This window comes from Balaenoptera acutorostrata, chromosome 4, assembly GCF_949987535.1.
Source record: "Balaenoptera acutorostrata chromosome 4, mBalAcu1.1, whole genome shotgun sequence".
Classification (NCBI taxonomy): Eukaryota; Metazoa; Chordata; class Mammalia; order Artiodactyla; family Balaenopteridae; genus Balaenoptera; species Balaenoptera acutorostrata.
In genome coordinates, this window is record NC_080067.1 from 126,456,442 (window position 1) to 126,480,700 (window position 24,259).

Below are 24,259 nucleotides of genomic sequence, written 5' to 3' on the forward strand. Positions count from 1 at the left end.
GGCCTACTCAAGTTGAGACAAATTAACCATCATAAGTCCACGCCTTGTCAACATGGCACCCATACGTATCCCCTTAAAACCATACTTAATCACCAATGAAAGACAATAACAAGGTCATAATTTTACCTAACATGATAACAGCTATTCTGCATACAATAAAGAATACACTAACTCCTTCCGCAGAGGAGAAGGTAAAGTTCATGAGTGATGTTAACTTTTTTTTGATATCCCATAACTAAAATACTATGATGTAGAATTGATAATACTTAAATACTATAATATGAAATCAACACATTTTATGTTATATAATAAGAGAATAAGAGAGGTATGAAAACAAAGATCTTTTCTACACACACACACACACACACATCCCTCAACATAGTCATTACATAGTGAGGAGGTCCTTATTTCTGTAACTGTTCTATTATCCATTCTGTATTCCCTCTGCTTTTAGCAAGCACCTCAGCTGGTGGAAGTTCTTTAACTGGTGGGCTGACCCACACCTTTGTTTCTGAATTCCTGAAGAGTCAGAGCCATCAGTAGTCCTGCCTGGATTGGACTGTAGTTTTCCATTGGCCATAGTCACAAAACATGGTAATATTAAGAGATGTCCTAAGAAATCTATATTCCAGACACATTCTTCCTTATGTCCACTGTAGAGTAGGTGTCCAACATCCCCCTGGTAGTCAGGATCACTCACCCGAGACAGCACATTAACTCCCTTCTTTGCCTGTTGATTTGGAGGCATAAGGAGCCCAGAATGGCTGAGCAACAGTCTTAACTTTCAGTTTAATGGAAACATTGATGTATCTCCTGGTGAAAGCATTCCTTCTTTTGGAACTAAAACCTCTAGGACAGCAGAGCATAAGGTCATGGTAACAGGAAGCAAAAATTTTGCTAGTGTGTCTCACTAGAGGTAAAAGTAAGTGGTGTCATTCTCACTTTCACTTCTTGATTCCTGGACCCATTAATCCTGGCTGTGGAAGAAAAAGCACCATATATCGAATGGTGATTCAGAGCACATGTAGCCTCTGGAGAATCTTACCTCAGCTTGGCAAAGTATTGCCACCTAGCTGGTGCTGTAACTGAGTCTTCCAAAAGCTATTATACCATTCTGTCATGGAAAACAGAGAATTTCATGATTAGGAGCCCATTGACATAATTTTTCTGCTGTGAAGTGAGTTCCTTAATCAGAAACAATGCTGTGTAAAATATCAGGATGGTGGATAAAGCATTTTGAAAGACTGAGGGTTTTGGCAGAAGCATTGCTTGCAGGGAAAGCAAATTTGTATTCAGAGTAAATCTATTCCAGTAAGAGTAAAACATAGCCCATTCCTAGATAGAAGCTGTCAAAGTTAGTCAACCTGCCACCAGGTAGCTAGCTGACCACCCCCAGGGAACGGTGCTATATCAGGGACTCGGTGTTGGCCTCTGTTGCTGGCAGATTGGACCTCAATGGTGGCTGAATCCAGGTTGGCCTCAGTGAATGAAGTCCATGGCGCTGAATGCATGCATAACCTCCATCCCTGCCACCATGGCCACTTTGTTCCTGAGTCCACTGGGTAATGACACGGATGGCTGAGGAAAAATGCTGACTGGTGGTATACACAGAATGTGTCATTCTATCCACTTGATTGTTAAAATGCTCTCTTGGATGATCATTCACATGGGACACAAATATTTTCATGTTTTTTTTTCCATTCAGAGAGGTCTACCCACATGCTCCTTCCCTACATTTCCTTGTCACCAGTTTTCCAAACATGTTCCTTCCAAATCCCTGACCATCCAGCCAAACATTGGCCACAGGTCATGAATCAGTATATAATCTCATGACTGACCATTTCCCCTTCCAAGCAAAGCGAACATCTGGGTAACTGTCTCGAAGTACTGTCCATTGGGAGGATTCCCCTTCACCACTGTTCTTCATGAATGTCTCAGAAAAGAATTGCAGTGCTGAAGTTGTCTACTTTAAGGTGGTGCCTGCCTATCATGCAGAAACATCAATAAACCAGACCCAATAGTTCTCTTTCTCTGGCAACCAATCTTAGGGAATTTTTCCTGAGGCCAAAGGTGTAGGCTGGGACAGAGAAAACCGTGTAGCAAGAGTGGGGACCATGAGCATTTGGGCCACTCCTTCATGTAACTTGTGCCTTCAGGGCTAGCTCAAATCTGATCATGTATATTTACTTCCATTCAAAGATGAGGTGTTGGTATTCGTGCTTTATGGCTTGGGGGGTCAGATTACACCCAGTTCATGATAGGCAGCTATAATGGCAACTTGGCAGCCCATGGTTAACTGTTCAGTCTCTACTATTGCCCAGTAGCAGGCCAAGAGCTGTTTTTCGAAAGGATAGTAATTTACAGAGGATAGCAGGGCTTTGCTCCAAAATCCTGAGGACCTGTGATCCACCTATGGGGGCCTGCAAAAGTCTCCAAACAGCATCCCTATCTGCCACTGCCACTTCAAGCACCACTGGATCTGCTGGATCATATGAACCAAGCAGCAGGGCAGTTTCCACGGCAGCCTGGGTCTCTTGAGGAGCTTTATCTTGTTCTGGGCCTCACTCAAAACTAGCAACTTTTTGGATTACTCAGTGAATAGAATAGAGTGACAAACCCAAAGGAGAAATATGTTGCCTCCAATATCAAGAGAGGTCCTCTAGGTGTTGTGTTTCATTTTTGGTTGTGGGAGGGGCCAGATTCACCTTTGAAGGGATATTTTGACATGCCTCACACCACTGAACTCCTAGAAATTTCACTGAGGTAGGGCCCCTGAATTTTTGTCATATTTTTTCCCCACACTCTGACAGGTAACTCTCTTACCAGTAAGTCTGGAGTAGTTGCTCCTTCCTGCTCAGGAGGTCCAATCAGCATAATGTCATCAGTGTAATAAACCAGTGTAATACCTTGTGGAAGGGAAGTGATCAAGATCTCTGGGAACTAAATTATGACATAGAGCAGGAGAGTTGATAGACTCTTGAGGTAAGACAGTGATACTGTATTGCTGGCCTTGCCAGCTATAAACAAACTGCTTCTGATGATCCTACTGACAAGTATGGAGGAAAAAAAAATATTTGCCAGATCAAGAGCTGCATTCCAGGAACCAGGCGATACATTAATTTCCTCAAGCAGTGAAACCACCTCTGGTACAGAAGCTGCAATTGGAGTCATAACCTGGTTAAGGTTATGATGATCCACTGTTATTTTCCGAAGTCCATCTGTCTTCTGCACAGGCCAAATAAGCAAGTTCAATGGGGATGTAGTAGAAATCACCACACTGCAACCTTTAAATCCTTGATGGTGGCACTGTTCTCTGCAATACCTACAAGATTGCTTTTGGCTTATTATTCTCCTAGAGACAGTTAACAGCAGCTTCCACTTGGCCTTTCTGACCATAAGAGCCCTCAGTTCACAGGTCAGGGGACAAAGCCAACTTATGAGTGTATCTAATCCAATTATGCATTTCAGAACTGGGGAAGTAACCACAGGATGTGTTGGGAGATACACTTGTCCCACTATGAGATAGATTTGAGCTAAAACTCCATTGGTCACCAGACTTCTGAAAGTCCCCACTCTGACTGATAGACAACAGTGATGTTTTGGGTCTCCTGGTATTGATGTCAGTTCAGAGCCGTTGCCCCCCAAAGTCTGATGATTTCCTTTCCCCCAATGCACAGTTACCCTGGCAAAAGATCATAGGTCCCTTTGAGTAAGGCTAGGAGAAAAATGAATGATACATTTTTAGCAGTGTACCAGAGGCCCTCCTCAAGGGGACCCAACCTTCTCTTCATTCAAAGTTTTCTGGGTCTGCAAACTGGCTCAGAAATCTGTTTTTGATTCAGCTTAGACTTTTGTACACTTGTTCTAGAATTTTTCTGCTTTTACAGATCAAGTAACATTTTAATAGATTTCCTATTTATTTCACTTCTAGGAACTCCAGGATCAACTAGCCAATGTCATAGGTCTCTGTGAGTCAAACAATTCTTATTACTGCTTTCACCCTAAGGTCTGTTTATGGGAACCACACTCACCTTGCCCTTGGTGGTTGATGCTGACGCTTTGTCCCTACCACTCCAGGATCAATTACTCCCCTTGCATTTAGGTTTCCCAATTCAGTGACCACAGTGCCCCCTGTAAGGTCTGTTCTACAACAAAGAGTGATCACAGAGCTTACAAAAGTATTCCTCACAGATGTGATGAAAGTTGTATCTCTGGACCTTCCCAGTGTGGGTGAGTAGTTTTTAAATGACAAATCTACTCTAAAATTCCAATCCCGCTAAGGCTTTGAATCACTTCTTCTACATTAAATCAAGGCAGGTTCTGAAACTGAGCAGAACCCCACAGGGTTCCTGGGCACAAAAGCCTTTCTGTGTCAATTACAGGAAATAAGCTTCATTCAGCCTCCATGACCTTGCCCAAAACAGTTGTTAATTAGAGAAGGGAGGCAATACAGAGAAAAGGGAGGAACAGTCAAGAAACAGTAGTGCAGCCTTGGGGCAAGGTCCTGGTTCTCCCTCAAGGGGTATACATAACAATATCTTTGAGCTGTTTTGCAGACACTGAAAAATTTCTGCATACTGAAAACTTCTCACCAAGTGGGAGAAGTTAACTGTATGCTGCCCACAAGCACATAGACCCCAGACAGGTTGGAACCAGAAGGTTGATGACTCTGACTCCCACTTACCTCACCACCAACCAATCAGAAGAATGTCCATGAGCTGATCACACCATCTTTGGACCATTATTATAAAACTCCTCACTACACGCTCCAGGTCGGGACACACAGTTTTAAGGGCATTAGTCTGCTGTAGCCCACTTTGCCTGGCAAAGCAATAAAGCTATTCTTTTCTACTTCACCCAAAACTCTGTCTCTGAGATTTAATTTGGTGTTGGGGTACAGAGGCCAGATTCAGCTTCAGTCTGACATTTCTAACTCATTCATTGTGGGCCACCTGTCAATGATCTATGTTTCAGGCAAACTGTTAGTCATTTCTAACTCCCCAAGTTGCAATATTAAATGTAGAATCTGCTTAGAGAGCCCATATCAATAAATTCAGCCTGGTCCAACTTTATATTTTTTCCAACATTATCCCACACCCTTCCATTCCCGGAGGACATGTTCCCCAAACTTCTGTCTGTGTAAATTAGAAAACTCAAGTAGCTATTTGGAGGTGTTAGTGCACCTCCTCATGGGTTACACTTTATTCCTCACTTTTAGGGGTCTGCTGAGACTTGAGTCTAATTATAGGCCTAGAAGCAAAGAAGACTGGGGGAGGGGGGCTGAGTCCCGAGGAGAATCTGCATTGTCTTGCGATAACAACTGCCTCTGGGGAGGTCATCACAGTTTCCTCTGGGAATGCAGAGTTGATCTTTTCAGACAAGGTGGAATTTACACCGAGGATGTGGAGGCCGCCTCCACTGGGAGTGGGGAGGCCTCTTCCACGGGCAAAGAAGACTCACCAGAATTTAGGGGTTTGATATCCCCAGCTTTACTGGAGTCTTCCCACAAGTCCCCTTTCCAGCTTATAGGATCCCATTCTTTACAAAGTAATGCCCTCACATTTACAGTAGACACTCTGTGAGGTTGGGAATTTAATTTGCATTGAAATTCACCCATTGGCAGGAAGGAATTCTGGGTTAGGTTTTCAACATTCTCAGTCTTGTGACTATTGAAGATAAGTCTCTTTCAGGGCATAGAAAGAAGTTTTTAGGTCTTCATGTGACCCTTGACCTTGGAATTAAAATCCCTGATCTCATTCATTTCTTTCCCTACTTTGTCCAGTGACATTAGGAGCAACCAAACAGTCTCACTGACATTCATTAGTTTGAGAAAAAAATCCCAAAGTATCAAATACACAGTTATCAAGCTCCTTGCTTCTTACAAAAAGTTGATTAGGATTATCCAGTGGTGACATTTTGTATACTTCCATTGCTAGATCATTCTGTAGGCTATCAATGATCTCTTTTACTATTGGAAATAAAGTCATTCATATCTTTAAATATAATAAGACTTGAGAGCCAGTTCCAAAACCCCCAGAACTAAATTAGAAAACTTATCCTTACAATTCTGTTCCTCTTTAATCATTCTTGGTACCAAAAGCTGTGTTAGTCAAGGTTCTGCAGAGAAACAGAAACACTATATATATATAGTCCCAATGTCAGCAGCCCTCAAGCTGGAGGCCCAGGAGAGTCAATAGTATAGTTCTAGTCTCAGTTTGAAGGCCTGAGGACCAGGAGATCCAACAGTATAGCTCCAGTCCAAAGGTCAGTAGGCTTGAGGCTCAGGAAGAGCCTATGTTTCAGTTTGAGTCCAAAGGCGTCAGTAAATCCATATTCCAGCTCTAAGGCAGTCAGGTAGGAGACGTTCCCTTTACTCTCTGGAGGGTCAGTCTTTTGGTTACTCAATCCTTCAACTGGTCCCACTTGTATTGGAGAGGGTCTGTTTTACTCACTCCACCAACTTGTACAAAATTAATAAACAGAAACTTCAGTTAAGTGGAGTTGAGAGACCAGACAGGGATGCTCTCTCACCCTGTGACAATAGCAGAGACCATTAAGAAGAAGAAAGACTCCTCGTCTTTCCTGGCAAGGAGTCAGCCAATGAAAAGTCATGGGTGGGCTCTTTGTTTACTATATCTCTCCCAGCTTCCTTTTCCCCTCCATAAAAGTGTTCTCCTTCCTTTTCCATGTGGGAACTTGTACATGGCTCATCATGGTTACAGACCCTGAACTGCAGTTCTCTACTGATCCCAAATAAATCCATCTTTTCTGGAGAAAAATCTGGCTGTCTATTGTTTTAGGTCAATGTTTTGGAGGCCTGTACAGGGACCCCTCAGCCCGAGGGCTGTTGAGCTCGTGAGCAAAAGGTCCAGTACCCACAAATGAGACCTTTGTCACTCGCTGCTTTTCTCACCGAGCCTACTGTTTGAAGGTACATCCTTCTCCTGGATTCAAGCTCATGCATTCCTTGCATCTGAACTCTCCAAGCTTTACTGGGGATCCATTTAAGGGTTCTGCCTTTCTGGTTAGGCCGTGTTTTGTATGCGAGTACTCATTTGGCTCTTCAGGTCTGATTTTGAGATCACACCATTTCCCTGAAACTGGCTAGCCTCTGGCCTTTTCCATTCAGAACAGGGGCTGCTTCTCCTGAAGGTGTCTAGCCTCTACCCATTCCTTTGTGAACAGGTGTTTTTTATTTGAAACGGTGTCAGGTTTTCAGCTTTCGGCCTACTCCTTTGGAAAGCTGTCTTCTGGACACTGGCTAAAGAAAAGGTCTCTGGCCTGGCTCCTCCAAGACCAAACTGTCTCCTTAAGACAGGCTGGGGTTAGCTTGCACACTATTTGAATTGAGCCATTTGTGCTGTAAGCTGTTTAAGCTGCTTGAAAATTGTTCTTTGCTCTAGAGGAAAAACCTCTAGAAAATGGGATCCCAGGTGTCTAAGTATTTTGAGGGTGCTCCTCTCACAAAGGCTCTGGCCAGTTTTATGTTTAAAAGCCGAGGTCCTTCCTCATGCTCATTCCTAACTAAAATGAACATGCATGGGGCTTCCCTGGTGGCGCAGTGGTTAAGAATCTGCCTGCCAATGCAGGGGACACGGGTTCGAGCACTGGTCTGGGAAGATCCCACATGCCACGGAGCAACTAGGCCCATGAGCCACAACTACTGAGCCTGCGTGTCTGGAGCCTGTGCTCCGCGACAAGAGAGGCCGCGATAGTGAGAGGCCCGCGCACCGCGATGAAGAGCAGCCCCCGCTCGCCGCAACTAGAGAAAGCCCTCGCACAGAAACGAAGACCCAACACAGCTAAAAATAATAAATAAATAAATAAATAAATAAATAAATAATAATAATAAAAAATAAACATGCATGACTAAAGGCAATTTAGAATATCAGCGGCCACTATGGGAAACTTGGGAAATCCCCAAACTTAATTTCCTTGAAACTGAATTGGGCTATAATAGCTCAAAATTTTCCAGAAGTGAGTGGACTGCTTATTCCTGTTGGTATTTTGAGGTTTCTCAACTTTTCAGGAGCCTAAAATTACCCTTCTGCATAATAAGATTTTTAAGATTAACTGAGACAAAAAATATTTAAGAAAAACAAAATGCCTGCTGAAACCTCAGGCTCTTCTTCCTTGGTTTCTTTCTCTCCAGCTCCACGTCTGGCGCCACCTCCCTCCTTCCCTTCTACACCACCCCCATACCCTCAAATTCGCCATACTAATGCTCCCAGCAAACTTCCCCTTTTCTCTGACACTCTCCCTACTCCCTTTTCCTCTAAACTTATCAGAACCTGTCCCTTTAAAATTAAGTCTTCTGAGGATCCAGAGGCTAAACTCTTCATTTCTTAGACTTCCTGGGTTAAAGCTGAGCTGTGAGCCATAGTAAAGATTTTCCTAACATAACTGAAGAAATTCCTCACGTTTGCTGAAGAATTTAATATAGTCATTCAAATTTATCAACATGGTTTCTCTGACCTGTATCAGCTAGTTCTTTTGCTTCTCTGTGAAAGGGTGAAAGGCAGGACTAGCCCTGAATGAAAACTACTAATTGGGAAAATCCTGAAAGGTCTCTAGAATTACAACCCGGAAAACAGCCCACTAACTTATATGGTCAATCGGCAATCATTAGATAACTTCAGAAAGCAATTACTATTGATTGGAACAAAATTCAGACTTGCACAAGAAAATCTTCTGAACCTACTATTAACTATTACTATCAACTGTTGATTGTTTTTTAAAAAAGTTTGGTCTTCCATCAAATGTTGATTCCACCCAACTAGCTTGTAACTGTATGTTTATTAATGGAGTGAACTGAGACTTTTCCTTTCTAGTAAAAAAGGACCAGGAAGGAACGAGAAACTCTGTTCACTTCAGATTTAGTTAATCTGACAAATCAGCTCTCTCATACTCTACATGAGTCACTTCCAAGAGAGGTTGTCAAAATTCTTAATCTTCAACTCCAGCAAATGAAGTCTCCTAAATGAAACCAAATCCTCCTAGTTTTTGCTGTTATTGCAAACAGCCAGAAGATTGGGAAAGAGATTGGTACAAATAAGCACTTTAGGTGCCCTCAGCCCTCAAACCAGCTTTTCCAGCATCCTCCTAATTCTCAATGACTGGGCTCCAAGGAACTACAGGGGCTCTTCCCAGTCCTTCCTCTTAATTGGCTTGGAGAAACATCTCTCCAGACTGGAGATAAAGCTCTTCCAGTCCGAATGGACAACAGAGCCACTCTCTTGGTGCTCAACCCCACTACTATAAAACCGTCCCTACTTCCCAGTACTAAAATAGTTCAGATAGTGGGAATCTCTAATAAACCTCAAGAGGATCCTGTCTCTGAAATTATTTCCTTTTGTTTAGGCCCTTTGGAAGATACACACCCTTTTCTCCTCTGCCCTTGTCCACTTATTAGGTCGAGACTTCTAAGAGAAATATTATGCTGGAATAAAATAATTCTAGAAATCAATGTAACCAACCAGGTGAACTAAATGACACTTTGACATCTTTTATTTGTTCTGACTCTGACAGTAGGTACTAGAACTGATTCTGGAAACACTGATTATTTGTTCCTGTTGAATCAGCTGCCACTTTCCTTATGGGCAAAATCTCCAACTGTTGTTGGCAAATTTCACAATTCACCTCCCATCAAGATTCAAACAGACCCCTCAGAACTTCTTCCCATTATTAATCATATGCTATAAGTAAAGAAGACCTTCAAGGTATAAAGGACATAATGGAAGATTACAAGGCTCAAGGCCTCCTTATCCCTTGTACTAGCCACATTAACACTCCCATTTTACAGGTGGGAAAACCTAAGTACTGAGGGTGAAAGTTTGTCCAGGACCTCTGAGCAATGAACAACATTGTTATCCCTTGACACACTGTTACTCCTAATTCTCATACATTACTAATATCTATTCCCACAAAAGTAAATTCTTTACTCTAATTGATTTATGCTGTGCATTCTTTAGTATTCCAGTTGATGGAGCCAGCCAATACCTTTTTCCCTTCACTTAGTAAGAAAAACAATTCACCTAGACAGTAATGCTTCAGAGTTACACTGGGAGTCCTTCTTATTTCTCCCAAATCCTAAAGGCTGATCTGGATGATACACACCCTTGAGTTTCTTAAGTTCCCTAGAGTTTCTACTCTGTTGAAATATGTGGATGATTTGCTTCTTTGCTCTTCTTCTCAAGCCTCCTCCCAGGAAGAGAACATCCACTTGCTAAAACTTTTAGCCTTAAAGGGACATAAGGTCTCCAAAGAAAATTTGCAATTTGCCCATCTGGTTTTGGGCATCTGATATCAGAACAAGGGGTACACTTAGATCCAGATGGACTTCATAGTGTCCTAAGTTTCCCAAACCCAAAACTAAGCACCAACTGTGAGGCTTTCTTGGGCTAGTTGGTTATTGCCAAAATCGTATTCCAAATTTCTCTCTTATGTCCGAACCTCTATATGTTTTACTCAACAATAACAAATCCGACCCAATTTTATGAGAAGAACCAGATGACATGGTCTTTAAGGCCTTAAAAAAAGTTAAATGGAATAGAATATGAAAAAGAATGTGTGTGTGTATATATATATATATCTACCACTGTTTTTCAGCAGAAATTAGCACAACATTGTAAGTCAACTATACTTCAATAAAATAAATTTTTAGAAAAAGTTTGATGAACCCACATGCCCTTGAGCATCCAATTATCAGACTCCCTTTTTCCTCTTTGTATATTAAAATGCATGCCCTAAGGTACTCACACAAATACGTGAAGACTAGCATTGACTTATAGGATATTACCACCAGCAACTAGCCCTCTGGCATGGGGCTACCCCCACACCCCTTGCCTTACAGCCATTATAGCCACTGCCCTTTTGGTTAAGTTCACTGAGAAAACCATTGTGGGATCCCCTTTAACCATTTTTGTACCTCATGCAGTAGAAGCTGTCTTGAATTCTCATCACGCTCAACATTTCTCAGGCAACTACCCCAACTTCTATGAAGTCCTTTTGTTAACTGATCCTCACATAACTCTTTTACATGGTAGTAACCTTAACCCACATACTCTTCTCCCCTATGTCACCAACGAAATCCTTTATGACTGCTTAATGCTGATGGATCACCTCCTGACTCCTTGCAATGATCTATAGAAAATTCCACTGGGTAACATTGACCCTTCATGCCTCACTGATTGTTCTTATTTAAAAGGTGACGATGGGTATGCTATCTTAACTCCTTTTGATGTTGTCGAGGCAGCATCTTTACCTATGGCTACCTTGGCCCAACAGGCTGAATTATATGTTCTCACACAGGCTAGTACTTTTGAAACTGAACAGGACTCTGTGGGGCTCCTGGGCACGGAAACCTTTCTGTGTCCCTGTTTATTGTTTGTAGGGAACAGATTCCAACCTCCATGACCTTCCCTGAATTCCAAAGCACATATTCAAACAATTGTTAATCAGGGAAGGGAGGAGATGGAGAGACAAGAGAGGAACAGCCAAGAAACAATAGTATAGCCCTGGGGCAGGGCCCTGGTTCTGCCCCAAGAGATACACATAACAATATCTTTTAGCTCTTTATAGATCTAAAACCCCCAGCAAATGGAAGAGGTCAGCATTCTTCATTCCAGATTAAAGGAACCAGAGAAGCTCTTCAAGAAGACCACCTGAGGCCAGATTAAAGGAACCACAGAAATTTATCAGATTACCTGAGACCAGATTAAATGAGTGCAGACCCTGCACACACCTTAATCTTATTAGCAACCCCACCCTTTAACCGTTTGTTATAAAACTTTTCACCAAATCCTCCCAGGTTGGGATGCATGGTTTTTGCCTTTGTCTCACAAAGCAATAAAGCTATTCTTTTCTTCTTCACCCAGAACTCTGTCTCTAAGATTCGATTCAGCACTGGTGCACATAGGCTGAGTTTTTGGCATCACTTTGGCCAAGGACAAAACTGCCAATAATTTTACTGATAGTAGATATGCCTTTGGAGTAGCTCATGATTTTGGAATGTTGGGGAAGCAACATGGCTTCCTTATTTCCTGTGGAAACATAATTATAAATGGCTCTTATGTTCAGGAATTATTGAATGCAATACTTTTACCTGCCACTTTAGTTATTATTAAGATTCCAGAGCATTCTAAACTTGACTCTCTAGAAGTTAGGGGAAATCACCTTGCTGATAATTCTGCAAGGAATGCTGCCCTTAGAGGGACCGACAGCACCCAAGGCTCCGTCATGGTCCAAAGAGATATTTCCCTAAATAATAATTTAGAAAAACTGGCTATAGAAGTCCAACAATTGGCCTTAGAAAAGGAAAAACAAGTTTAGAAATTCAACAGTTGTTGGTTTGATAAAAAGAAGAAGCTCTGATTTGGGGCAAATAACAACCCAGTCCTATCAGAGGCTAAAATTCCCACTCCTCACCACTGGTCTACTGGCAAAATGATAGCCCTCATGAATTAATATTACTGGGAAAACATTAACAAGGCTGCAGAAAGTGCCACCTAACTTGTCCCACTAGTCTGAAGTACAACTCAGAAAACCTGTTTGTATTGCTCCTGGACATTTTAAACTGCCTAATGAACGATTTGAGGTTGTCAAATGGATTTCATATAACTTCTTTTGTCTAATGGATATAGTTATGTTTTAGTCATGGTCTGTATATTTTCACACTGAACTGAAGCCTTCCTTGCAGACAGGTTATTGCCTCTTCCATGGTTAAAGTCCTTTTGAAAAAGATTATTCCTACCTAGGGAATGCCTCTCAAACTTCATAGTGATTGAGGAGACCATTTTACTGGCCAAGTGCTTCAACTAGTCTCCACTGTTTGGCTGGTTTTACAACACTTTCACTGTGCTTACCACTCTCAATCTTGTGTTTTAGTTGAACACACTAACAGCATTAATAAGACTCAGTTGGCAAAATTTGTAGAGGCCCTCCAAATACTTTGGCCGAAATCTCAGATCCACCCCTTTTGGAACTCATAAATTCTCACCCTTTGAGATAGTCATAGGTCACCCAATGCACTTGGCTCCTGCTTCATTGGACCCACAAATGATGAAAGGAGAGATGCTCCAATATTGAAAAGGTATAATTGCTTCTATGGAAAATAACCACGTTTTGGTAGAGCAATCTTTTCACAGTCTGCCCTCATGTGATGAAAACCTTAAGCATCACACCTTGCAACCTGAAGACACCTCCAGAAGAACTCTCCTCAATCTCAATGGAATGGACTCTATCATGTACTGCTAACCAACCCTTGTACCACCAGACTCCAAGGAATATGTTCTTGGATTCACATGACAAACCTAAAGAAATTGTCGAACAATAACTGTACCTGCACATCATCTGCTACCTTGAAAGTTAATTGTTCCTAGAATTGAAGCAGATGACATCTGATGAAACAGCCTTCCAAAGATATCTGGACCAGGCCTGTTGGAAGTTTGTCACTAAACATTTGATAATGACATAATGCTTCAGATGATCTCCAGTGTCTATGATATTGATAACATATGGACTTTATACAAAAAGTGCCTGAGAGTTCTCCCTCCTTCCCCTCCTTGTTACTTGAATGTAACCTTAATAAATTTCCAATATGTGCACTTTCCTTCTGACATGGGACATTATACCCAGGAAAGGTCTTTCCTGGCATTGAGGGACAAAAAGCTGCAAAAACTAGAAAACCTGACTCTTGATCAGCAGTGTTTTCAGAGAAAGATCTTGATGAAAAGGGGAAAATGTAAACAATAAACAGAAACCTCAGTAAGAGTTGGGAGACCAGAAGGAGAGCTCTCTCACCCTGTGACAATAGCAGAGTCCAACAGGAAGAAGAGATTTCTTTTCTTCCCTGGCAAGAACTCAGCCAATGAAAAGCCATGGACTCTTTGTTGACTGTAGCCCTTCCACCTTCCTCTTCACCTCTAAAAAGTGTTTTCCTTCCCTTTCTGTTTAGGCACCTACACATGCCTCACCATTGTTGTAGACCCTGAATTGCAATTCTCTGCTGATCCCATATCAACCCATCTTTGCTAGAGAAATATCTGGCAGTCTAACTGTTTCAGGTCAATAAAAAGAAATGTTAATCTCATTTAGAAACACCATCTCAGACACGCTCAGAATACTGTTTGACTGAATGTCTGGGCATACCTTAGCCCAGTCAAGTGGACACATAAAGTTGACATATTACACTCTCCCAATTTTTTTCTCCATAATTTTAATATTTTACTCCCCCAAATTATAGCTGCTTTGGGGATAAGAATTAAGAAGGGGCATGAAAAAAATACATTTAATCAGATATTTGAATTTTAAATAATTTACAGAAGTCCAAAGGACTATTTCCAATATTTTTCCTCTAAAGATCCACCAATAATTCTATGTTACTTTTATGGAGACTTCATTATAATTAACTTAATTATCTTCTCCAAATGAACAAAAACTGTCTTAGTAGCATCACCTACATTGCTCACATATATATTTTAATGAGATATTATTGGAATATCTTGTAACTGATGCTGGTTTATCAGCTAAGTTGCTATTTTGATGTTTAAAATAACATCTACTGTTTAAAAATATTGTATAAAATAATTAAGTTTAAAATGCACAATTCAACAAATATCTCTTGTCGATATGTCTGGGAGGGAATGCACTTTATTGGTGAATAGATGGGTAGTGATAACTAGAACATGGATGATGAATATTTCTAGGTAAACAACATACAGTATAGGAAACATTATCAAGCTACTCTCAGTCACAAACAAATGGTTGATATTAATTTGCTAGACTTGTTTACAACAAACCAACATAGAGTGATTTCTGGTGCAGTTATAAATACTATATTGTTTAACACATTTAAAAAAATCTATTCAATAATACTACTGCCTAGAGGAGGTATTAAAGAATTGTCAAAATAATAATGTCTGTCCTATTTACAACAAGCATCTATATAATTCACAATTTAAAAATAAGTATTTTTAACAAGATTTGTGAGTGATTCAGGCTGCCCTTTCCTTATTCTAGATATCAGCTTTATTGTGGTGTGATTGACTTCCATTAAACTGCATGAATTAAAAATGTATAATTTGACAAGTTTTGATCTATGGATATACCTGTGAAGCCATCACCACTGTCAAAGTAATCAACATATCCATTATCTCAAACAGATTCCTTAGGTCCCTTCCTAATCATTTCTTATTGCCCACCTGCACATCATTTTCAGGAAACCACTCATCTAATTTTGTTCACTAGACATTAGTTAGCATTTTGTAAAATTTTACATAAGCGGAGTTATTTGTAGTGTATATTCTTTTGTCCGACTTCTTTCACTCAGTATAATTATTTTGAGAGTAAGCGTGTTGTGTATTATCAATAGGTCATTTCATTTGATTGTTGAATATTATTCCACTGTATGTATATACCACAATGCATTTATCCATTGATCTGTTGATGGACATTAGAGTTGATTATTACAAATAAAGCTGCTAACAACATTTGTTTATAAGTTATTTTATGGACATGTGCTTTTATTTCTCCTGAGTAAATACCTAGCAATAGAAGGGATGACTCATAAGTGGAGATATATATTTAACTTTTTAAGAAACTGCCACACTGTTTCCAAAGTGGCTTTATCATTCTACATTCTCAACAGCAGGGTATGAGAGTTCCAGTTCCTCCACATTCTCGCAGAAACACTTGGTGTGATTGGCCTTTTTATTTTAAGCCATTCTGATAGATGTATAACAGTATTTCATAGCAATTTTACCTTACATTTTTTTTAATGGCCAACGATGTTCAGCATCTTTTCATAGGCTTATTTATCATCTATATATATTCTTTGGTAAAACGTCTGTTCAAACCCTTTGCCTCTTTTGTTTTTTAATTGAAAAATCCAACATCCATTCTTGTTAAAAACTTTCAGCCAACGAGGAATAGAAGGTAACTTCCTCTACCTGATAAAGCATCTATAGCTAATATCAAGATCTATAGCTAATACCAAACTTAATGGTGAAAGTATGAATGCTTTTTCACCAATATCAAAAACAAGACAAAGATGTCCACTCTCACTACTTCTCCTTAACATTGTACTTGAGACTCTGGCCAGAGAAATCAGGCAAAAAAAAAAAAAAAAAATTATAAAGAAAGAAGAAAAATTGCCTCTATTCATAGATGACGATTATCTATGTAGAAATTCTAATGGAATCTATTTTTAAAAGTTACTAGAACTAATAAATGAGTTTATTAAAGTTCCATACACTAGCAATAAAATTTTAGAAATTAAAACATATCATTTCTAATAGTATAAAAGTATAAAATATTTAGGAATGAAACTGATTAAAAAAATATGAAATACCTGTTCCCTGAGAACTGATGAGAACTGCATAATATTGCTGAGAGAAATCAAAGAAGACTTAAATAAATAGAGAGATATACCATGTTCATGGGTCTGGAGACTCAATGATTTTAAGATGTAAATTCATGCTAATTTTCTCTATAGATTAAAGAAATTTCCAATTAAAATCTCAGCAAGTTTGGTAGAAATTAGAAAATTGATTCTAAAATTTATATGGAAATGCAAAGTACCTACAAGAGACAAACGATATTAAAAAAGAAAAACTAAGTTGGGGAATTAATATTACCTGATTTCAAGACTTATTATAAAGCTACAATAATCATGACTGTGTTTTTGTTGTTAAACTAGAGAAATGGATCAAATAACAAAAAACAAAATCTAGAAATATATCTATATACATGGGTGTATATATGTGTGTGTGTGTATATGTATATATATATAACTGATTTTCAAAAAGAGGTATAAAAGTAATTCAGAGGAGTTAGGATAGTCATTTCAACAATGATGATAGAGCAATTAGATATCCATAGGTGAAAAAAATAATACACTTTGTTCTATACCTAAAAATGTATACAAAAATGAACTGAAAATGAAATATAAACATAAATGTCAAAACTTAAACAATAAAAATCATCTAAAAGGAAGTTTTAAGATACAAAGAGAAGGTTTTTCATATGAAATGGAATAACAAGAGATGCTTATCTCCTCAACAATAATAAGGCAGGAATTATGAAGAATAATGATTTTTTTCTTAGCTGAGTCCTGAAAATATCCACAATTATTGAGGGAAGATGTAGAGGAGGGGTGAGGAGGCAAGCTGATGAGACAAACAGGTTAAGTCCTAGTCAATGATGGAAATTACCCTACTTTGTCTTAAAAGGGATGAATTTTTATTCCTTCTGTTTTTATTTTCACATGAGTATTTAATGCCTTTAAGAATTGTAAAGTTGGTGAGTGGGTCCAGTCTTGACATTCATCAGAATAAAATTCATCTATCAATTCAGTGATCTGAACTTTCATTTTTAATAAAAGTATTTATTCAAGAGATAGAGAATAGTAGTAGTAATGATGAAATATTTTTAGAGAAGATGACAAAATTTCAGATGGTATGATGATCTGGCCATCAAGTTGATTATTTAAAAAATTCTAGTATTTGATATTCATTTTTTACTTTAAGTTTTTTTAATTTCCCAAAGGATATAGACCTGGAGTATGTGATGAAGTGAAATGTTATACATAATGAATAATTCCTGTATGAATGAATGAATATTTCAGATCCTTCCTGACTGACAGTAGTAGCAGGACGAATGCAGATGAAGCGGAGCATTAGCAGATTCAGACGTGCTACAGAAGGTATAGCTAGGGAAGCTGGGGGACATTATGGTCCTAAATACCAACACTGGGAAAAATAAACCTTTTCTACATGCCTTTGGGAGTTAAAATATGAACTAAACATTGTTTTGCATCTTTACACTCATTTTCAGGAAAAATTTCACCTGCATTATGATTTTTTAGGGATAACCTCTATGAATACTCAGAAAATATTAGAAAATTTAAAATAAGACAGATTGAAACAGACTTAAAACAAAATACCAGGGGCAGAAGTTATAGGGCTTTCTACCTCTGAAAAGAGCCCAGAGTCTTTTATTTTTCTATGCTGTCATCATCAGTGCTGATATCCACCATCAAGTCCACTCATGCTTCAAGATGGTTACCAGGATATTGGGTCTGCACCTTAATACAACAAGATGGGGAAAACGGCAGAAAGGGTTCATTTTCAACTGAGTAAGCTTTCTTTAAGGAGCCTTTTGAAAGTCAAATACAGCACTTCTGTTTACATTACATTAATCAGATTCTATGTTACATGGCCACACCAAGCTACAAGTGTGGCTGGGTGATGCCATCTTTGCTTGGCTTTACTGATAAATTTAGTGTGCCCTTGCATGGGGAGAGGAGAATGGATATTGGGTAGGCAACTAGAAAGCTCTGCAGAAATCTCTACGATTATTTTACCACACTAAATTTTCATATCTCTCTAAATGTACTGAAATGCCAAATTACCAGTTAAGAACACTTGTCCTTGAATTTATAAATGTATACACATGACCAAGTATCCAATCACAATGCTGAAGACAATCTGTGTTTGTTTTTCCACATATGTGCTTGGAGAGTACTTTTTAAATACCTGCCTTAGTGTCATAATCAAATAGTATTGTATGTGTTTATATAATTGCAACCACTTCAGCATGAATCACTGCAGGCCACAAACTATATTTTATGTGTCTGTATCAGACAGCTGTTGCTATAATACAAACAAAGCTACAAAATTTCAGTAGCACATAACAATAACTTTTTTGTTTGTTTTTTTCCCTTAAGCCTCTGTGAATTGGTTAGGGTAGTCTTTCTGATCTCAGCTAGGCTGGCTCATTTACCTGTTGGCTGATCTAGCCAGAGCTCAGCAAGGTGGTTCTTCAAGTGAACAAAGGTGGCAGTGGACAAAGAGAACAATCTGAACTCTGTAAGCCCCTGGTTGTGTCACATCTACTAACATCCCACTTGCCAACCAAATCACGAGTCCAAAGTCAAGAGACATGGAAGCATATTCCTTTGTGAGTGGAATTGTTAAATTACCTGGAAAAGGGCAAGGCTATAAGGCAGGGTGAAGATCTGGGACCAGTAATGCAATCTACCACAGTTCAAATCTCCAGGACAAAATTTAGGGCCTGACCCATAGCAGAACTCATTGAGTAGATATAAAGAAAGTGTATGAATCAGGGTTCTACAGAGAAAGAGACCAATAGGATAAATATGTGTATATAATGGAAGATTTATTATTAAATAACAATAATTTATTATTGGGTCACACAGTGATAAAGACTGAGAAGTCCAACCATCTGCCATCTGCAAACTAGAGACCCAGGAAAGCTGGTGTGAGTCTGAATATAATATAATTCACTCTGAGTCTGAAGACCTGAGGCCCGGGGAAGCTGATGGTGTAAATCCCAGGCCAAGGGCAGGAGATGAGATGTCCCAGCTGACCAGTGAGGCAGGAAAAAAGGGGCAAATTCCTCTTTCCTTTGACTTTTGCTCTATTCAGACCCTCAACAGATTGTATGATGCCCACCCACATTGGGAGGGCAATCTACTTTACTGAGTCCATGGATTCAAATGCTAATCATATTAGGAAACATCCTCATAGGCACACCCAGAAATAATATTTAATCTGGCACCCCATGGCCAGTCAAGTTGACATATAAAATTAACCATCAGAGAAAGGAATACATTTTAAAACACCACTTTGTTCAGGTTTCTTAACTCCACTGCTTTCAAAGTGTCTCCTAAGCACAGTTTCACCTTATTCCTTAAAAATAATCAGTGAACTTTAATATATACCAGTTTTCCAATTCTTTAATATTAAGAAATTATTCATATTTTCCCATCTGAATCCCACCCACTATAGGCCACGCAATTGGATCACCATTTTGTCAAAGTCTTCCTTTGAGCTAGAATTAACTATAAATACAAATGAAAACTAAGCTATGGGTCATAAATCAAGATTCATTAGAGTCCCAACATTATAGGATTATTGTGAGGAATAAATAAATTTATATACGTAAAGCATTAAAAATAAATGCCTGGGAATAACAATCACTCAATTTATATTATATTATTGTTACAACAAGTGTTTCTTAAGTGTGTATTGTTTGCAAGGCAATGTTCATAGAAGTTATAATATTAAATTAATATTAATTGAATCAAAATTGATATTTTATTTTTAAAACATTTCATGGTAGGAATCTCTCTTTTCCCACTTAAAAGCTATATGACTTGGGCAGATTACTCAGCTGCTATGATTGTCAAACATATTATTTTATACATAATTCATATGTGATTTAAAATGAGATAAACATCTGAAGTGCTTTGCAATGTACTTGGCCTATATTAGGTACTAAATAAATATTATCTTATTTTTCTCCTTCTTTTGTGCATCAGTCAGAATCAAGTCAGTAGACAAAAACTGCATCAGTTACTTTACCAGATAGAATCTAATATATACAGTTGTTAACTATGTACAAATTTGTTAACTCGGTAAATTTTTAACTTTTCTGTTTCACCAGATGAGAACTATAAGGTATCACATAAGCAGCAATCACAGGAAGTAACTACTATCTGATGCTGGGGATGCATAAGGAGTGGGTTCTGTGAATGTTGGAAAAACTGCAAGGTGGATTCAGATGCTGCTACAGGGAGGAGCTGCTGGTTCTGGGGGTGAAGAAGCACTGCTGGGGTGAAACTCTTCAGAACCACAGTGTGAAAAGGGACCAGCAGGAAGCAAATAAGAAGGAGCACGCCCCTCCTCCTCCAGTTTTGCAGTCTCCCAGCACTATGGCCTCTTGGAAGAAATGTGGTTTGTCAGGTCCTAGTCCTAGTATTGCAAAAGAGAGGGTAGAAGGGAGAGGAAGCTGGAGTTGAGAGCAGAGAGCTTAATAGATGGCCCACTTTGGTCTCCTTCTTCAGATCCCTTTATTTTTTTCCTCTTTCTTTCCTTGATACCTTCTTTCCTTCATTTCTTTCTTCTTTTTATCCTTTTTAAAATCGTCTTTCTTTCTATCTTCCCTCCCTCCCTTCCTTCTTCCTTTCCTTCCCTCCTTCCTTCCTTCCTTCCTTCCTTCCTTCCTTCTTGAATGTCAATCTTGCAAGCTTGAAAAGACATGTATATAAGTAGGCTATTATCTTTTATGTAATAAAGAGATACAGAAAGCTATATGTGAGTTCAGAGAATATATGAGATCATTAAAAAAAAAAATGTATGGTTCCAGGCACTTTTCATGATCTTATTCATTTTATCAAAATCTCACAATAACAGGATCTAAGATTTGAACCCAGCTTTTTCAGACTCCAGTTGTCATGTTTAGTTTTTCCCCTACCTCACAGATCCCAGTTCATTTGAATAATTGAGAATGAATAATTCAGTCACTGCCACTTGAACTAGGTAGGTCTCAAAGAAAAGTGAAAATGTAGATAAGTTGAAAATATAGAACATCATAAACACTACAGATTTGTAAGTGGAATAAGACAAGAAGTGTTCCACAAATAGTATGCAATAAAGTTGATAAATTTAAAATGTATAAAATAATTCCAGTATTAAAGAAAATAATTATTTGGGGAAAATGTTTCTTTCAGCTTTCTTAACATATAAATGCTGAGAATTTTTAAGAGGAAATATGAAAGATAACATCTCTTATATCCCAGATTGTAGTTTAGAAGTTAATTAACTGTACTTGGCAATTAAAACATTCAAGGTAGCTTTCCTTAGAATGTTGAGTTGTTCATTAACTTGTGTGTTGATACCAATTTCAAAAGCTCATAATATTATCTTGTTTGGGAGGATTAATATCAACTAGTGTATTCCCTGGTAAAGAGATGACCTGCATTCAGATTTATAAAAATAAAAATACAACTGCATATTGCAATCACCAGAGATGAAAAAAACAATTACTTTACTCTTTGTAACTGCATTTGAAAGTTTCACAAAATATGCGTATTAGAATAAGTACACTCTGCCTGTCGCTAAAATCACCTAAAATACAAAAGCATGAGTATAAAAATTGATTAAAATAGTGCTTTATGATGATAGTTTACAGCCATATTTATAAATATACAAGCATCCTCAAATGAGAGTAAAAATATCAAAAGATTCTTGTTTAGTTCAATATTTATCTGTCACTACGTTACCATAAACTTCAGCTGGACTACTTTTTGGTGTTAGGGATTAGAAGAGGTCCAGGAGATTATAGGTACAAAACTGAAGGCACAGGTAAACCTGCCAAAGTGGAGAGAGAGAGAGAGTCTGAGAGAAGAGAAAGAAAGAGGAAAATCACTTTGATTACCCTGGATATAGGTGGAAAGGGATAGCAGGTTAAGTGATAATCATGAAAATTTAGTCCTTTAGTCTAATTTTTACACGTTAAATACAAATTCTATTTCTATACCTTCTTGCTAAGATTTCCTAATAAATACTGCATTTGAACAATTAAAATTTAGTTTTCTTTATTTATCCAGCTCAATATCCAATGGAGATTATGGTCACATTACTAATAAAGAGAAAAAATCTTCAATAAACTTAAATTGTATTAGGGACTTCAGGTAATTGTCACTGCAAAATAAGGTTCTTTGGGCTACTCAGGGATCGATTGTGATTCTCTGTCTTTCTGGATATACAACCTAGTTCTTTGTACATAAGAACTTCAAATTAAAAAAATATATATGAATATTATATTGTTATTCAATGACCATAGACCACTGTATTGAACAGTTGAAACTGATTTTAGCCAGTCTGTGAGATAAGAGAGGAGGAGGGTAAGGAGGAAGTCTAGTGAAATGCATTGAAAACTGTTTTATCTCTGGCACCAAGTCATTGACCCAGAATCAAATTCAGAAGAAAGATTTCTTACTAAGCATCGCCTCTAGGCGTGAGCAAAAACTATGTTCACTAAATTCCTAACATGAGACTCCTTGTCTCGCAAGGAAACATGTAACCAGTTGCAGCATATCTGGGCTCACTATCTGAGTCTGGTGAGCACTGATGCTGAGCCACAGAGCTATGGAGCTCTCTCCATCCTTACCTATCTCTAGCCCCTCCCCTAGTGCTCCTTTTTACTGCCTTCAAATCCATGGACTTCTGGTCACTGGATGTACTACCCTGGATTACCATTATCTGCAATATACCTTGTTGCCATCTTATTATAAATTCTGTACTCATCATTTACAATACTATCAGATACTTCATCTCCCAGGAGCAGAAACATAAACATACACACCAGCTGTAGTCTTAATATTTTAGCTATCAATCTGTAGCTGCCAGTGCCAACCTCTATTCCTTTAACCCCCTCAGCTTTGAAGGACAGCTGCTATATATGTCAATTTCTTCCTACTTTATGAAAATGTGTCTCTACTTGAGAGCTTTCTCTGGCTGCAGAGCATGACCAGCTTATGCCCAGGACAGAGAGGAAGTGCCAAGAAGCTAATGCTCCAAAGTAGGGATGTAGTGGATTATATGCTAGCTTCTATCAGAGAACATAGTAAGATTTCCATTTAACATATAGCAGTGACTGACTGCCCCCTGATCATTGTGTTCTTTTCATGTTGACAAACTGAAGTTTTAGATTAAAAGTTTAGGTAAGTGTTACTATCGTGCCTGTGATTTTTGACATTGATTATTATAGGGGACGAGCAGTGGTCTTACATAATGGAAAAACAAAAGAGTATGTCTGTGATACAAGATATTTGATTGAGTATCTCATGAGGTCTCTATGCCCAGGGATAAGAGTGAATAGGAAATTATAGCAACCAGGACCTGACAAGGACATGGTAAACTAAAACTCAGTCCTTTCTATTGCATCCTATGTCCAAGATCTGTGTCACTCCACTAGTCAAGCAACCTAGATGAGCAGAAGTGCTAGGTAAATATGAAGAAACTAGAAGAAGTGGTAGACGAAAGATAATGAATATTAGTTATGTTCTTAGAATTGACTGTGTCAGTTTAAACTCTAGTTTTGATAACTCTTTTGTGGCAGATCTTATTTTCCTAGGAATCATAATCATCCATTACCTTGAAGAATCAGTGAAGGCCTAAGTGGATGTAATGTCTAAATGGTGCAAGGCATAGACTGCATGATGAACCTAAGATGTGTTTGGTGCTTCACTCAAGTTCCCTTAGTTCACCCTAGAAGATAATTGTGACTGAGACGGAGTCACACTATACGCAATGCTTTCCTACATGAGGTACTTATATCTCTCTGTTTGACAGTTTTCTTTGGTTACATGAGCAAGACCAACCCGCCTGTAGGACAGTTTGGAAGTGCCAAGGGACTAATGATTGCAGTAGCAAACTTCAAACAATGAGGAGGA

At 38.7% G+C, this 24,259-nt stretch overlaps 1 pseudogene; it reads right to left on the reverse strand.

The window, feature by feature from the left end:
* Positions 1–404: 404 nt before the first annotated feature.
* Positions 405–12,239, reverse strand: LOC103002760 (uncharacterized; annotated as a pseudogene).
* Positions 12,240–24,259: the final 12,020 nt, after the last annotated feature.